The sequence below is a fragment of the Hakea prostrata genome, chromosome 6 (assembly GCF_041222555.1).
Source record: "Hakea prostrata isolate BN-2017 chromosome 6, UWA_Hpros_2, whole genome shotgun sequence".
In the NCBI taxonomy this organism is placed as follows: domain Eukaryota; kingdom Viridiplantae; phylum Streptophyta; class Magnoliopsida; order Proteales; family Proteaceae; genus Hakea; species Hakea prostrata.
In genome coordinates, this window is record NC_142605.1 from 33,494,489 (window position 1) to 33,511,607 (window position 17,119).

Genomic DNA, 17,119 nt, shown 5'->3' on the forward strand with positions numbered 1-17,119 from the left:
TAATGAACTGAAAACCCTCTCTCCCACCCAGAAAAAAAAAAGAGTAAAAAATAAAGTGAAAAAATATAGGGGAAAAACTCATAATCCCACGTGCCAATTTTCATCTGTATGCCAGCATTGAAAGAGATACAAAGAACCCTTCGTCAAATAACACCTCAGCAGAGGCATGCTTGAGCATAATCACCCCCTTCGTATGCTTACCCCCTCCCCCAGTTCAAATAAGCAAATAACCACCGTGGGACAATCTCTACTCTACCATAAGATTCCCATTCTTATGCCGACTTTGAGGGGCTTCTCTAGAGGTACCTTTAAATCCTCAACAGCTCAGCAGTGGCATCCTCGAGCATTTTCATCCTCTTTCGTGTTCTGCATAGAGAGGCCATGCGATCAATGGTACCCCATGAACTATGCTTTCTAAGATTGAGTTCCAACCACAGTGGGTGAGGAATCCCCCAGTTGAAACATGGCTAAGCACCTGAATCTGAGGAGCCCATGAATAAATCACCAAACCCTTTACTTTGGTTCTCTCTAAGAAACCCCCTTCCTTTGGTCCCCTCTAAGAAATCCTTTGACAAGAAAACAAAAGGGTCTTCTTCAATGCTTTGGGCACTTAAATAGCTAGTGTTTGGGCTCTTGACAGCCCATAAGAATCTTTGCCCACTAAGCTCCAATCCCAGTGCCAATTCATTCATTTGTTCTTCTGAGAGTGCACCACCACTTCCAAATGAAACAAACAAAGACAGAACCAATAGGTTGCTTGTTTAGCCACTTAAGGCACCCAGAAGTATCGGCTCCATTATCCCTGGAGCTGTTTTGTGTGAGTGGCCCTATTGGGTATATAGGTGGCATACCTGGGTCTCCACCTTCCTTCAAAGCCTTTATGGCACCGGCTTCCATCTCCTTGAAACTATTTAATATGATACCATCAGCCAACTTGAAATGCCTGGAATGGTATAATGTCCATGCATATACCTTATTCTGCCTGTCTTGGATTGAGTCCGTTAAATCTTTTCCATAAATTGGCACACATCCGGGTAATTTCACTGGTTCAGGTAGTTCTCTATACTCACAAGAGTGCAACTTGTCAAACATGGGCAAATGGAGATACAATGACAACACCATGGCTGTTGTAGGGAAGAAGATATAGGAAGGAATGTTTAGTCTTCTAGCAACATCAAATGCACTGGTACCAAATAGATCTACAACCAATGCAGCAATGGGACTTGTTGAAGCCAAGACCTGTAGAGTTTCATATAGTGAAGGGAGGGAACGGAGTATGGTCAGGTTGATACGAGTTTTGGCCTAACATGTCAGGAGTTGTTGTGCATGGAATTTTGGAGGTAGTACCGGGTGATTGCTGGTATTAAATCCATATTACAAAAACAGAAATTCCCATAAAATTTAAGCACTTTTCCTCTTGTTTTTAAAACTGAGTAGGATTTCAAGATTTTCAATGTTCAGTTGCAGAAAGTAATAGTTTTGAGTTGCTCCGTGATATTTCAGGGAGTATCATATCTATAAAAGAAAACATCTTATACAATGGTTACACTAATTATTTTTTTAATTTTTATTTATTTTATTTTTCTTCTGTTGGAATTGGTAGGAGGAATTTTAGCTGCTGAAAGTTCAACTGATAAACTTTCTATTGAAAAATCTCTCATAATGGAGGATGTTTCTCACTGGAAAAGCATCATTGTCAATTACTAAGAGCTATGTTCAAGCATTTGGAAGCCCATGTAAAGAAGAGACAGGGTGAACTAAAAATTAACTATTCCATTTCTCTGAGTACAACTTAAACAGCAAAGACTAGAAAAATAAAATAAAAAGAATTCATGGTCTAACTTGAGACTTCCATCTATCTGCCACCTCTAAGAGTGTTTTTCTAGAGGATCCCTCTTCACTTAGAACTTTGGTAGCTGCATCCTGTAGCATTCTCATTTGTTTCCGTATGCTCTTTCCTTCTTCCCCTTCCAATAAACATTTCACCACCTTAGCAATTTCCACTTTGCCCACTAACCCATTCTTCTCAACTTTCGGTCTCAAAGCCACCTTCAAATCCTCGACCAACAATACTGCATTCATCTTTTGTTCTGCATGGAGTGGCCATGCAATCATTGGTACTCCATGAACAATGCTCTCTAGGGTTGAATTCCAACCACAATGGGTGACAAACCCTCCAGTTGAGACATGGCTAAGCACTTGAATTTGAGGAGCCCATGTGGGTACCACCAAACCCCTTTCTTTGGTCCTCTCTAAAAATCCACTTTGGTAAGAATTTCAAAGGGTCTTCTTTGATGTCTTGGCCACCCAAATAAGTAGTATTTGGGCTCTTGACAACCCATAAGAATCTTTGTCCGCTGAGCTCCAAACCCAATGCCAATTCATTTATCTGCTCCTGTGAGAGAGCGCCACCACTCCCAAATGAAACAAACAAGACAGAACCAGTAGGTTGATGGTTCAACCACTTTAGGCACCCAGAAACATCAGCTCCATTGTCCTTAGATCCATCTTGTACAAGTGGCCCTATTGGGTATATGGGTGGTATAGTTGGGTCTCCACCTTCCTTCAAACTTTTAATAGCACCAGCTTCCAACTCCATAAAGCTATTTAATAAGATGCCATCTGCCAATTTGAAATGCCTGGATTGGTATAAAGTCCATGTATATACCTTGCTCTGTCTATCTTGGATTGAATCCATTAAATCTGTTCCATGAATTGGCACACATCCGGGTAATTCCACCAGTTCTGGTAGTTCTTTGTATTCACAAGAATGCAACTCATCAAGCATAGGCAAATGGAGGTACAACGATAACACCATGGCAGTCGAAGGGAAGAAGATGTAAGAAGGAACATTGAATTCCCTAGCCACATCAAATGCATCGGCACCAAAGAGATCTACAACCAAGGCAGCAACAGGATTTGTGGTGGTTAAGACCTTAAAAGTTTCACGTAATGAAGGGAGGGAACGGAGTATGGTGAGGTAGATACGGGTTTCAACTTTAGTATCTTTGGAAAGATCATCAAGGTTTACAGGTGAGAGAAAAATGGTATCAATGCAGTTGGGAAGGTTATGTAGGATTTCTTTCTGAGCTTTGGTGGGAGAACCGTCAGTAGGGATTGTAAAAGTGATAGAGAAATCATGATCACGGACAAACTGCTTTGCAAACTCAACAAGGGGGATGAGATGACCCATACCTGGAGCAGGCAAAATGATAATGTGTGAAGTTTGTTCGGTTCCTTTCATGATGCCCAAACTTTCAAGATCAAAAGCTAAGAGATAGAAGTTGGAGAAGTGCTTTTGAACTCAAACAAGATGAATTTAATTTGCAGGGATGAAGAAATGTGGAATGGGAGATGAGGCTATATATAGATTGGCCCAGCTCTCCAAGTCTTTTATTTTATTATTTTTAGAGAACGTTTACTGGTTGATCTAGCATAAGCTTTACCAAGAAAGTACCTACCTTGGATATTTCCTGGGTGATTCGGCTTCTTTTGTGGTGTAGGTGTATCACATTCAGTTAGGTAGTCTTTTTTTGCATACGTAAGTGATTACTGAGACAAGAACATTCTAGCTATCCCTAGTTCTTATCATTATTTGAGGCGTGTGGGTAACACATTACACCTGCAACAACTCTATAGTTTCCTACTGAAATACCAATGTGATAAATGCAATCAATGAGTTTGGCACTTCCCTACTGATAATCGAGGTGAAGGCAACCACGGCATTAGAAGCCTGGAAGAGCTTTTGGAATTCTATAAATAAATATAAATTAATAAAAGAGAGACCGATCTAAGAGCTAATATATAGATAATTAGAAATGTGGGTTAGTTTACAGAAAATTTTGAGTTGTCAACGCCCCACAAGAAAGTTTGATATTGGTGAGGTTTTGGTGATGCTTCTGTGAGGGCGTCACCGTTGAAAGTTGAAAATTTCTGGTTTGCTAAATCCATCTGAGTGATAAGTTCTAGGACCCATGGTTTTCACAAGTAGAAGAGATTAGAGACGGTTTCTAAGTCATCTAATGGATGATCATGAGTTTAGAAGATAAGCTTAGAAAGCTGACAGAAATTTGAGTTGTCATGCACGGGGCTTACTACACAGTTTCATCAGAGTGACGTTCGGTGATGCCACTGTAGATCTTGCGGCAACTTTAGAAACTGATCCAGAATATCCAAAATGCTTCTTATTTTTATTCATTTATTTTATTTTTTTGTTAGAAGATATATACAATATATCTAACCTGGATTACACTTCTATATTGCATGCATGGAATTACGTGTAATAATTATCACAAGCAGAAGAGCCAAATCATCTGCTTCCTGCTTTACCAGATTTCCATTCAATATTATAGAGTCTGGTTTGTCTTCCGATTTCTAATGACAAGCATTGCCAATAAAGGTCCCTTAATCATTGGGAAAAAGCTGGAAAAAACGACTACTATAACTGAAAAGACTCACTGCTACATCGTTCATATAGCTAATTTTATTTTCCACATATACTATCATATACAAGTAAAGCATACGACGAAATCAAACTTTGAATCGGGGTTGAATTCCAACATTCTTTTGCAATCTCTGTATCTTGGTGAAATTTCAAAAATTTCAGTGGAACTTCAAGAATTTCAAGGGATTGTAATTATAAATTGTAACTGTTAATCTGTAATTGAGATTTAACCACTTCTCAATATTTGTTCTTATATTTTGAAGAAAGTTCCATTATTCTCTTGTATATTTATGTTTACATTTGTGAAAATACATGGTTCAGTTTTGCCCCATAAAGTGGACATATGCAAATCAAGAACACCATTTTGTATTAGGTTTTACTAAAAAATAACATTGTAATTGTGTTTATTTGCTTTGAATTACGCCATATAAAAAAATCACACAAAAAAACCACCTAAAACCCACCAAAATAGTCAAAGCACAACATATCTTGATATCTTGACTGTCTCGACCATGTGGAGACATGGAGACAAGACAAGATTTTAGACTTTGCTCATAAATGCATTTTATTTCGATAAAGACTACTAAATGTCTTGATAACGATAATAAAATTATGTATTTCTATTTTCCTTCAATATATTTTGAGGCAGAAAGAAAATATCATGATTTGTTATGCAGAGGTGGAGTGCCCTAATTCGTCTATTTTATTTTTTATTTTTTTGGGGAGCTGAGGTTCATATGGACCAACTTGTGCACACCTTGACTACATCCTCTTGGTCAAAAGAGTGATGGAAGGATGGTTTGGTAGGAATTGGTGGACTTCATGCTTCTTCTTGCTGCTTCTCACCACTCTTCTCGTCATCGCCCCTTTGGTCTCCTTCAAACGTTTAGGTTTGTCTCACCATTCCTCTTCGGAAGAGCTTGGGCCCCTGGAATTTCCGAAGTTGGAACTATGGTTCCATTTTCATCAAGTTAACTTGGATCTTTCAAGGATTTGGTTTTGCATAGTCCCTCATTAACAAAGGAATCAACGAAGCATAATTGCAAAATGGGGGGTTTTGGATCGGGTTGAGCTAGGGGTTTGCTTATGTAGATTTAAAAAATAAGAAAACCCTTTAGTATAAAAAAAGAAAATTATACTTACAACATAACCCCGCCCTTTTTCTTAGAACATCCGATTGGCATTTGTACACCAGGTTAAATGTCGCTCGTTGGCTGCTGGCAGCAGCGCTTCTGCAAATAAAAATCCTATAATAGAGACACTTTTTTGTATCATTAATATTTTTCAATTCGTCTAAGGGTTTTGTTAGCAACAAATGTTTACCCATGCTCTCTTTTTTTGTTAGCACGCAAAGATGTGTTGGGAACTTTTCCCCTACGCATCAATATGTCAGATTTTCGAGGGTTTGACATTCATGATTGGATGGAGTTTATCTAGACAAAATTCAAGGGATGTGGAGATATAGATAGGGTGAATCAAATTTGGAGCGCTATGGCTTGGTGTATTTGGAATACTCGGAACTCATCTATTTTTCGTGGCCTTGATGTCTCAGTTAGATCTACTATGTCACATTTTTCTTTGATTTGTGCTGACATTCATAATTTTTTAACTGGGTCATCTTTGGCAGGGGAGTTTGCTTCTCCTACTATTATGAGACCATCAGAGGATATTGAATGCTGTCAAGTGTTTGTAGATGGTGCATGGGATAACCATACAAACAAGGGAGGCAGGAGCTGTATTTTGTGGGATCATCGAGGTTCATTTATAGCTGCTCAGTGTAAGGACTGTTTGGGCTGCTCAGCTACAGCGCAATGAAACTTCTTGCCTTTCGAGATGGTTTACTTTTAGGAAGGTCTTTGGGGGTGGAGCAAATCCAAGTCAACTCTGACTGTTTGCCAGCAATTCTCTCCTTGCAGGGCTTTCCTTCTTCTTTGGACTGGATAAGTCTTAGTTTAGTTTCAGATATTTTGAGAATTTCTTCTACTTTTAGTTGGGTGTTTTTTAATTATATTTCTAGATCTTCTAATGTTTTTGCGGATTTTCTTGCTAAAGGAGCTCGTCGTCTCTCTTTATCTAAGTCTTGGTGGACTTTTCCACCAGTGTTTATGATTGATCCGTCTGTATTGTCCAGATCTCCTGGTTTTAATTCTTTTTTATAATTAAGTTTTCAGTTTGTTGATAAAAAGAAAGAAAGTTGAATTGCTGAACTTTTTCTTAAACGGCTGTGATAGAGGGTCCTTTCTCACAGAAGAAGTATCATTGTCAATTAATCAGAGCTATAATCAAGCATATGGAAACCTATAATAAACTAAAAAACTATTTCATTTGTATTTGTACACTTCAGATAAAGAAAAGAAAAATAAAGGGAGAAAAATAATTTTATAACCCCATTTGGGATTTCCATCTGTATGCCACCTCTGACAGTGATTTTCTAGAGGATCCCTCTTCACTTAGAACTTCAGCAGCTGCATCCTTGAATTTTTTAATTTGTTTCCGTATGGTCATCCCTTCATCCCCCTCAAAGAGGCACTTCACCACCTTAGCAATTTCCACTCTACCCACTAATCCACGACTCTCAACTTTTGGCCTCAAAGCTATCTTCAAATCCTCAACTAATGATACTGCATTCATCTTTTGTTCTGCATGGAGTGGCCAAGCAATCAATGGTACTCCATAAACCACGCTCTCCAAGGTTGAGTTCCAACCACAGTGGGTAACAAACCCTCCGGTCGAGACATGGCTAAGCACTTGAATTTGAGGAGCCCAAGAGGTTAGCACCAAGCCTCTTTCTTTGGTCCTCTCTAAAAATCCCTTGGGCAAGAATTTCAAAGGGTCTTCTTTGATGTCTTGGCCACCTAAATAGGTAGTGTTTGGGCTCTTAACCACCCATAGGAATCTGTGTCCGCTAAGCTCCAATCCCAATGCCAATTCATTCAACTGCTCTTGTGAGAGGGCACCACCGCTCCCAAATGAAACAAACAAGACTGAACCAGTAGGTTGACGGTTCAACCACCTAAGGCACCCAGATGCATCAGCTCCATTATCCTTGGATCCATCTTGTATAAGTGGCCCTATTGGGTATACAGGTGGTATGCTCGGGTCTCCACCTTCTTTCAAACCTTTAATAGCACCAGCTTCCAACTCCGTGAAGCTATTTAACAGGATACCATCGGCCAATCTGAAACGCTTGGATTGGTATAAAGTCCATGTATATACCTTACTTATCTGTCTATCTTGGATTGAGTCCATCAAATCTGTTCCACGAATAGGCACACATCCGGGCAATTCCACTGGTTCCGGTAGTTCTTTATATTCACGAGAATGAACTTCATCAAGTGTAGGCAAATGGAGGTACAATGATAACACCATGGCAGTCGAAGGGAAGAAGATGTAAGAAGGCACATTGAATTCCCTAGCCACATCAAATGCATCGGTGCCAAAGAGATCGACAAGCAAAGCAGAGATAGGAGTCGTTGAAGTAATGATCTTAAGAGACTCACGTAGTGAAGGAAGGGAACGGAGTATGGTGAGGTAGATCCGAGTTTCGACCTTCGTATCCTTGGAAAGATCATCAAGGTTGATAGGTGAGAGAAAGATGGTATTGACACACTTGGGTAGGCTATACAGGATTTCTTTTTGAGCTTTGGTTGGAGGACCATCAGTTGGGATTGTGAATGTGATAGAGAAGTCATGGTCACGAACAAATCGCTTTGCAAACTCAACAAGTGGGATGAGATGACCCATACCTGGAGCAGGTAGAATGACAATGTGTGGAGTTTGCTTTGTGTCTCTCATGGTGTTCAAGCTTTTGAGATCGAAAGCAAAAAGAAGTTGCAGAAAGGTTCTTGTGCTAAAGAGAGATGTATTTCTGAGAGATGAAGAATTCTGGGAGATGGGGCTCTCTATATAAATTGCCCCAGCTCAGCAGGATTTTTATTTATTATATTTTGAAACGTATACTGGTTGTTTAATATAAGTTAAGCACCCCATCCACCTCTGATAGTTCCTGGGTGATATGGGTGATGTATCACTTGGGTAGTCTTCTATACAAACATAAGGTGATTGGTGAGACAAGGACCTCCTAGCTAACCTCAGATTTATCTTGATCATGCGCGTGGTTAACACAAGTGCTGTTCTGTCATTTCTTAATAAAATATCAGAATGATGCAATCTTAGAGTTGGCAACTGTTAATGGAGGTAAGGACGGCCGGCCACGGCTTTAGAAGGCTGGAAGGGCTATTAAAAACTTCAGTGTTTACCCCAAAAAAAACAAAATGAAAAAAGAGAGAGACAGTGATAAGTACTAATGTATGATAACTATTATAGATATTTAGATTTGTTCGAAGAATTTGGTTGTCAGGGTCCCCACAAGACTGATTTGATAATGGTAAATCAGACTTGGTGACGCCAGGCCGTCATCACTCTTGGAACTCTATCTAATTCACCAGCAGAAGAGGCCAATGCATGCATGATCCAGATAATTCAAGTCTTTGTGAGATATGAAGATCAGAACACTTGCAGAAATTTGAGTTGTCACGAGCCCACCACAGACTTCTATTAGTGTCACGCTTGGTGATGCCACTATGAATCTTGCGTCACCCTTGGTCTTGGAGATGATTCAAGGTAGTGCAAATCTGGTAGATCTTGAATCCAACCTGGAACACCCTCATATATACATCATACGTGATAAATGTGGAGTTGCGTGTAATGGTTATCACTAGCAGATGAACCAGATCACTTGGATCCTCCTATACCAATCAAGATTCTAGAATTTATAATCTCTCCTTTTGATTTCTTTTAAGATTTTAGAATCTACGATGCTCTGTGTTTAGATTCCTAGCTAACAAGCAGGGAATAAAGGTTTCTTCTTCGTTAGCTATTGGTGTTACTAATTCACTGTTTGAACGTACAATAAGAATTTATGAGTAGAAATAGAAAATAAAATGAAAAAGAACATAGAGATTTAATATGGTTCATATACCAATATGATGTGCTACATCTATAAGTGAAAAACTTTTACTATGTAGAAGAAAATAATAGAGATCTCTAGCTAATAGTCAGAACGACGTTACAGAACTCACATAAAATTCTAAGGTAAAAATCTTAAATCTCAAAATGAATTAATAAGAAGACATATGTACATATTTATACATTTTAATCAGGTAAAGGATCAACCCATCAGGTTGAATTGCACCGTACCATGGACGCTATGCCCCCCTTAGTCCATAAAATCACATTTGCTTTCATGATAGATCTTATGAATCGGGTGATTCAGGTCCCCACCAACCTATATTGATGCGCGCCCACCTCAAGGTTGAGCACACAAATTTGGGTTACAATATAACAAGTCAGAACAACGTCTTTGAACTATCCTATTACTTGACAAAATCTGAATCTTGCTTTAGCACAAAATTATAGAATCTAGAATCTATCTTTCGACTTATTCTTTGGTTTTCGATTTCTATTAACATAGTGAATAAAGGTTTCCTTCTCGATTAACTACGGTTATGGATAAAGATATGGATCATCTTTGAATATTTAACATGTCAAATCACAAATCAGAAGAAAAATAAAAAATTAAATTAACCTAAGTTTCTTAATACTAAAAGAAATTAAATTTTAGCTCCACAAATCAATCACTAAATTTATTTTCCCTTGGTTGGAAATCCACTGAAGGAGAAGAGAAAGGGACAAAATAATGGAGAACAATAGACTGTTCAGAAAGTAAGAGACCTAGATTATTGCTGGATGCCAAAACAAATTTTACCTCTAGAAAGGAATCTCGAGCCTTGTTTTCTCTTGATCTGCGCAGTTCTTTGCAAAACTCTGTTCAAAACGGAGAGAATAATAGAGAGACTGAGAATGCGAGAGTGACCAAAGATAGAATAACACTGAGAGACACGAGAGGATTTTGCAAGGGCGAGAGGGACCAGTTTAAGAGATTTCTTTACCCCCCTCCAAAAAAAAAAAAAAGAGTTTAAGAGACTGAACTGGGAGAGCGTGAAACACACTAGGCGAGTTCTTAGGTTTGGTTGTTGGCGGGAACTTAAAACAAATGTGGGAAAAACAAAAAGAATAAAAAGTTTCAGCACGACCCTTGAGTTACCACTAAAACTAATATCAACATGAGTTATCCAATTTATCAACCAGCTCCCTATACAATAATGATATATTAATGATATTCCTTGTTATTAGAAAATCATAGTTAAGTGTAAGCTAAAAAATTTCAAAAAGACAAGAATACACTTAAAGCTGCTATCTCATGTTGTCGGATAAAATAAGAAAAGAGGGAAGGGAAGGGGAGTTGAAGAATTCATGTTACCTTTATAAACTTTATCACTTTTCATTATTTTTCAACTTGCAATCTTCACCCAATTGTAAGTCCCCTTTTTTTTTTTTCTTCAGTTCAACCCAATTATAAGTTCTCACACAATTTGCTGAGAGATATAACTCATGAATAATATTTTTAAACTTAGAATATAGAAGTACTATTGAAATTAGATGAACAAAAATTAACTGAGACTACAGGTCATAATAATCCGAGGTCATAAATTGAATAACTCAAGGGATGACTTCCAAAACAAAAAGGGTGGAAAAATTAATATCTAAAAAAGAGAACATGGAGATCCTTCAATGGTTATATTAAGTGGGTAATAATAAATTAACAATAAAATTCCAATTTGTCTTTGTACACTTTTTTTCCCAAAGGATTAAAAGGAGTAAAAAATAAAAAGAAAATGAAACTTTTAAATTCCCATTTGGGATTTCCATCTATGTGCAACCTCTGAGAGCGACTTTTTAGAGGACCCTCCTTCACTTAGAACTCTAGCAGCTGCATCCTTGAGCATTTTCATTTGTCTCCGTACGCTCTTCCCTTCTTCTCCTTCAAATAAGCACTTTATCAACCCTAGCAATCTCGACTCTCCCCACTATTCCATTTTGCTCAACTACAGGCCTCAAAGCTACCTTCAAATCCTTAACTAGTGATACTGAATTCATCTTTTGTTCTGCATGGAGTGGCCATGCAATCAACGGTACCCCATGAACCACACTCTCTAAGGTTGAGTTCCAACCACAGTGGGTAACAAACCCTCCGGTTGAGACATGGCTAAGCACTTGAATCTGGGGAGCCCATGAGGTTATTACCAAACCCCTTTCTTTGGTCCTCTCTAAAAATCCATTTGGCAAGAATTTTAAAGGATCTTCTTTGATGTCTTGGCCACCTAAATAGGTAGTATTTGGGCTCTTGACAACCCATAAGAATCTCTGTCTGCTAAGCTCCAAACCCGATGCCATTTCATTTATCTGCTCCTGTGAGAGGGCACCACCACTCCCAAACGAAACAAACAAGACAGAACCAGTAGGTTGATGGTTCAACCACTTTAGGCACCCAGAAGCATCAACTCCATTGTCCTTAGCTCCATCTTGCACTAGTGGCCCTACTGGGTATATAGGTGGTATACTTGGGTCCTCAGCTTCCTTCAAAGCCTTAATGGTGTTAGCCTCCATCTCTGTGAAGCTATTTAATAGGATACCATCAGCCAACCTGAAACGCTTGGAATGGTATAAAGTCCATGTATACACCTTACTCTGTCTATCTTGAATTGAATCCATTAAATCTTTTCCATTGATTGGCACACATCCAGGCAATTGCATTGGTTCAGGCAGCTCTCGATATTCGCAAGAATGCAACTCATCAAGGATAGGTAAATGGAGGTACAACGATAAAACCATGGCGGTCGAAGGGAAGAAGATGTAAGAAGGAAGATTGAATTCCCTAGCCACATCAAATGCATCGGTACCAAAGAGATCAACAAGCAAAGCAGAGACAGGAGTTGTAGAAGTTATGATCTTAAGAGATTCACGTAGTGAAGGAAGGGAACGGAGTATGGTGAGGCAGATACGAGTTTCAACCCTTGTATCCTTGGAGAGATCGTCAAGGTTAACAGGTGAGAGAAAGACGGTATTGACACAGTTGGGGAGGTCATCCAAGATTTGTTTTTGAGCTTTTGTTGAAGAACCATCAGTTGGGATTGTAAACGTGATAGAAAAATCATGATCATGGACTAATCTCTTAGCAAACTCCACCAGAGGGATGAGATGACCCATACCTGGAGCAGGTAGAATGACAATGTGTTGAGTTTGTTTTGCTCCTTTCATGATGCCTAGCTATGCTTTCAAGTTTCAAGGGTGAAGATAATGAGAAATCAGAGAAAAGCTTGTGAGGCTTTGAGGCCGTTTGGTAGTGAGAGATGTATTCTTGAAAGATGAAGAACAAGGCCGAGCAAATGAGGTTATATATAGACTTCCCAAGCTCTCCTAGTTCTTTATTTATTATTTTTTTATAAAACAGATACAGATTGTCTAGTAACTTTGGGAGTTCCTGGTTGATGGTATACATGCTGGGTAGTCATTAATCAGTTTTTACGTATATGTAACGTAATTAGGAAGACAAGGACAACTTTCTAACCTCAACTAGCTTAATTTTTAGCTATTAATTCACAAGTAAATAAATATCTTACGTCTTCCTTCTTACCCAACTGCTGTTAGATAAGGAGAGGATGAACATAAGATTTTTTTTATTTATTTAAAATTTCCAACTGGCCCTCATTTGGTTTTATCATGAAGCGTGTGGATGACACACTGCAGCAACCCTATCGTTTATTTTATTTTTATTTTTATAAATTAAAACGTTGAATGGTGACTTGGTGAGGCTGCCACCCTTGACACTATCTGATTCGATAATTCCAACCTGCTGGAGTAGTTAACTGCGTGTAATGGATTTCACGAGTAAAAGAAGAAAATTGTTTGGATCTTTCCACAAATTATTTTGGTTAATTATTTTGGAAATCACAGATAGTTTTGCTGCATAAATGCATGCCTTCTAATTATATATATATTTTTTATTTTTACTTCTCTGCTGTCAATGGAGCTGATGAGGACAGTGCATATCTCTTGGCTGTTAGAATCTCGATAGCACTTCTGAAAAAATAAAAATATTTGATAAAATTTATTGAAGGGAAATAGATGATGTTGATGTTGGTCACTCTTGATAATATCTGATGATTCCATAAATCTGACTTAGCTGGAGTGATTAGTACCAGCAGTTGCATATAATGGATTTCACGAGAAGAAGAGGAAAATCGTTTGGAATGAATTTCACAAGTTTATGTACATTAACCTTGATGTATGATGCATGCCTTCAAATTCTTACGTCTTCTTCCTCAGCGAACTATTATTAAATAATGAGAGGGGATTATAAATTTTATGTTTTTTTCCAAATTGCCAACTGGCCCTCAGTTGGGTTTATCATGAAGCGTGTGGATGACACACTGCAACTCTATAATTTATTTATTTTTCTAAATTTAATTCAATTTTTTTTTTTGTTCGAAGTATTCATGGACTCACTTTTGTTTATTTATACGCGTGTGTCATACACAGCTCACTCATTTTTTATTTTTTTAATTACTACTCATGAATTCAGAACGACTCTTGAATTTTGGAAAAGTATACAGAAATTTGAGTTGTCACTTCATGTACTGGTGAGGGTACCCGGAAAGGATCATAAAAAGAAAAACAAAGAAGAGACAATGCTGAACAGAAAATTAGTAATGGAAGATTATCATGACATTCTATAGATAGATCAATTCTTTCAGATAGTTACTACGCAAGGACTACTAGAATATACTACACGAGAAGTTTTCATTTTAACTTGTCAGAACCACCGAACAGATGAAGATCACAAGCAAATCTAAGAACGCCATAGCATCAGCATTAGTAGAAGGGTTGACCAAGACAGACTGGGTTGGAAAAGATTGTGTTGCTATATTGTGATGATAAATTCATGTCAGAGGATCCTTCAAGGTAGAAATCTATCATCTGTGTTTTCTTCACATTTCTTTATTATTTATCACATAATAGGGGTAGGACCTATATGAGAGTTGATAAAAGGAATTCGAGGTGAGACCTCCGGTGGGTCTCATGGAGTAGTCACATCTCATATACATGATCCATAATCAACTTTTACATGTATATAACATAATTTCTTCTTTTTGATAAAAATATGTAATGTAATTAGGGAGACAAAAAAACCTATCAAATCGTAGCTAAAATTTTAATTATCTAACTTGAGGTGTGTGACTAGCACACACTTCGATTCTTTAACTTCTTAATGAAATAGATCAGCCTGATGCAATTTTGGTGTAGATCATCTGCACCCAACATGCTCATTAGTACTATCCTTTCATATTCACATGAATGTACATGAATGTGGGTTTCACATTGCCCTGTTTGTGAATATGGATTTTACTATCTCATGTGAGTAATGGTAGGATGGTCGATTTGGACTCACTCCAATATTGCATTTAACACTTTCAATCTGTTAATGGAGATAAAAGATAATATAGATGTTGGTGTCTTCATAGCAAATAAATCATGTTTATTTTTTTTTAAATAAGGAAAAATTTACATAAATCTTGAATGGTCATGGCTTGCTTAATGGTTTCAGATGAAGTTTACCTTTTGTTCAAGCATTTCCGGATCCTGGTTGAGAATAGCTAGCTTCAATGCTATCATCTTATAGAGTTTGCAGAAGTCAATACCTAGTTGCAAGAGGCAATCAAACCTCTCTTGCAATTCTTCCGTTGAACCATGCAATAAAGATAAGACATTCATTTTTGAGACAGTCTCTCGGAACTCAATTCCAAGTAAAAAATTCAACTTCTTAATCTTATACTTGTGATTCCAAGCATTTTGGATTTTCTCCAGTTGATGTTTAAACTCAATATCCAAACCTTCTTCTGGATTACTTGTGATGCAATCAGTTAATAGATGACATTCCCCATTGATGATCTTGTTGAAGAACCATGATTAAGATCCATTGCACTCATCAAATGTGGCAAATTACCTAACTCGTTCCTGCCCAAAACATATGGATACTAATGAAAAATAGAATCCAATTGCGCTTTGCTCAATCCAATATGTTTCAAAGGGTCAAACACCGATATCATAGGGCTCTCTTAAGTCATAGTTTAGAATGTCAAGGTTCTTGAGAAGCAACAAAGCCACATCCACCTTATCCAGACCAAATCAACAAAAGAATCCCACCTTCTGCACGAGAAACTCCTCTGAGTAATGAAGAAAAAAGTTTTGTCCCCTGCCAAAGAGTACCCCCATCTTACTCATCTCACATCCCAACACATATAAAAACCTAATTTTCCTGCAATTATAATGCCCCAAATAGACATTCCACTCATATGACTAACAAAACCAAATTTAAGAAAAATCGTATTCAAATTGTCAACTAACGCATCAATTTGGCCAACAAAAATTCCTTCTTTATATAGTTTCCAAGCACGTTCCAGGAGAACCCAAAAGCAGAAAGCACATGGGCGGCCTTAAAAAATTTCCCATCTTCGGATAAGAAAAAATCGTGGCTCGACAATGAACCATTGATTTCCAAGGGAGATATACCGATACTCTAGAAGAAAAACTCAATCTCGTCAATGAATGGTACCTCAAGAACTTCTGTAAATTCCTAAAATAATTAGACCCCGATAATTCAACTTTTGAGATGAGACCAGAGAGGGAAACAACGGAGTCTTGCTAATTCTCTCAGCCAGGGGAAAAGTGTATGGTGGAATGAAGATACTTAGTTAATGCTTGCTAGGCTTGTTCGACTGCTCTAGCTCTATATCTATACGGGACTTTCCAAAGCTTTGGGAACTTGGAGAGTGCAAGTGAAAAGCTAAAATAGCATGAGATGAAGTAGCAAAGTGAAACACAGGAGACATGAACGAAATGCATCACAATGAGTTACAGTAGGGTTTTGGTTTGATAGTTCCCAAAGAATCCAAAGAGATGGAGAGAGCTCTCATAGGATCTTTAGTTTCGGGCATGAACACATTTTGTGTTGTTCGAACTTGCAACCGGAGCTTTGAGTTTATGTTTCTCTGCAATCTGTGGCCTTGGGAAGGCATGGTTGAGAAATGAACTACCTCTAATAACATACAATATACAAAATTTGGGTAATTACTGAGATTCAATGCGACCTTTGGTTTCTTGAAACTGCAATGACATTCATGGATTACCAAGATTATTTCTTGGAACATGGAAAGATATATGTCAAATTTAATATTTTGTCTTTTCAAATTTATTTTTAGAAGGTGGGGTATCTGGGCAAGAGATGAATAGATAATATTGTAATTGTAATGAAAATCAAGAGAGTGAATAGACAAAATTGTAATTGTAATGAATTTACAGTTATAGATATACTTGTATACACTTAAATTAATGACTGAGGGTAATTTGAAAAGTAAAGAATTTGTAGAAAAATTCAATAGGTTTTCAATGAAGAAGAAGAAGAAGAAAAATAAAAAAAATTCCAAAAGATTTTTTTCTTTTTCAATTTGTGTTTCACGGTTTCAATTTCCATTAAGGAGAGGTAGAATTAAAATGAGGTAGTGGTATTAATTAGTATTAATTTTAAATAATTATTCATTAATAACAATAATTATTATACTTATAATGAAAATTACAATTTTAGACATTATATATTGGTGACTTAAAGTTTTAATTGATTGAAAAGATAAGAGTATTTAATGAAACATAAATGTAGCCATGTCCCTTGAGTTCGTACTTTTATAATAGTAGTATGATAGTATGATGATATCATAG

The 17,119-nt window shown here is 37.4% G+C and overlaps 5 pseudogenes; all 5 read right to left on the minus strand.

Moving 5' to 3' along the window:
• Positions 1–326: 326 nt before the first annotated feature.
• On the minus strand, positions 327–1,396 carry LOC149013453 (hydroquinone glucosyltransferase pseudogene; annotated as a pseudogene).
• Positions 1,397–1,830: 434 nt separating this feature from the next.
• Positions 1,831–3,309, minus strand: LOC149013454 (hydroquinone glucosyltransferase pseudogene; annotated as a pseudogene).
• A 3,514-nt stretch (positions 3,310–6,823) lies between these two features.
• LOC149013455 (hydroquinone glucosyltransferase pseudogene) lies at positions 6,824–8,298 on the minus strand (annotated as a pseudogene).
• Positions 8,299–11,190: 2,892 nt separating this feature from the next.
• LOC149013456 (hydroquinone glucosyltransferase pseudogene) lies at positions 11,191–12,692 on the minus strand (annotated as a pseudogene).
• A 2,255-nt stretch (positions 12,693–14,947) lies between these two features.
• LOC149013457 (transcription termination factor MTEF18, mitochondrial pseudogene) lies at positions 14,948–16,249 on the minus strand (annotated as a pseudogene).
• Between the last annotated feature and the right edge of the window lie 870 nt (positions 16,250–17,119).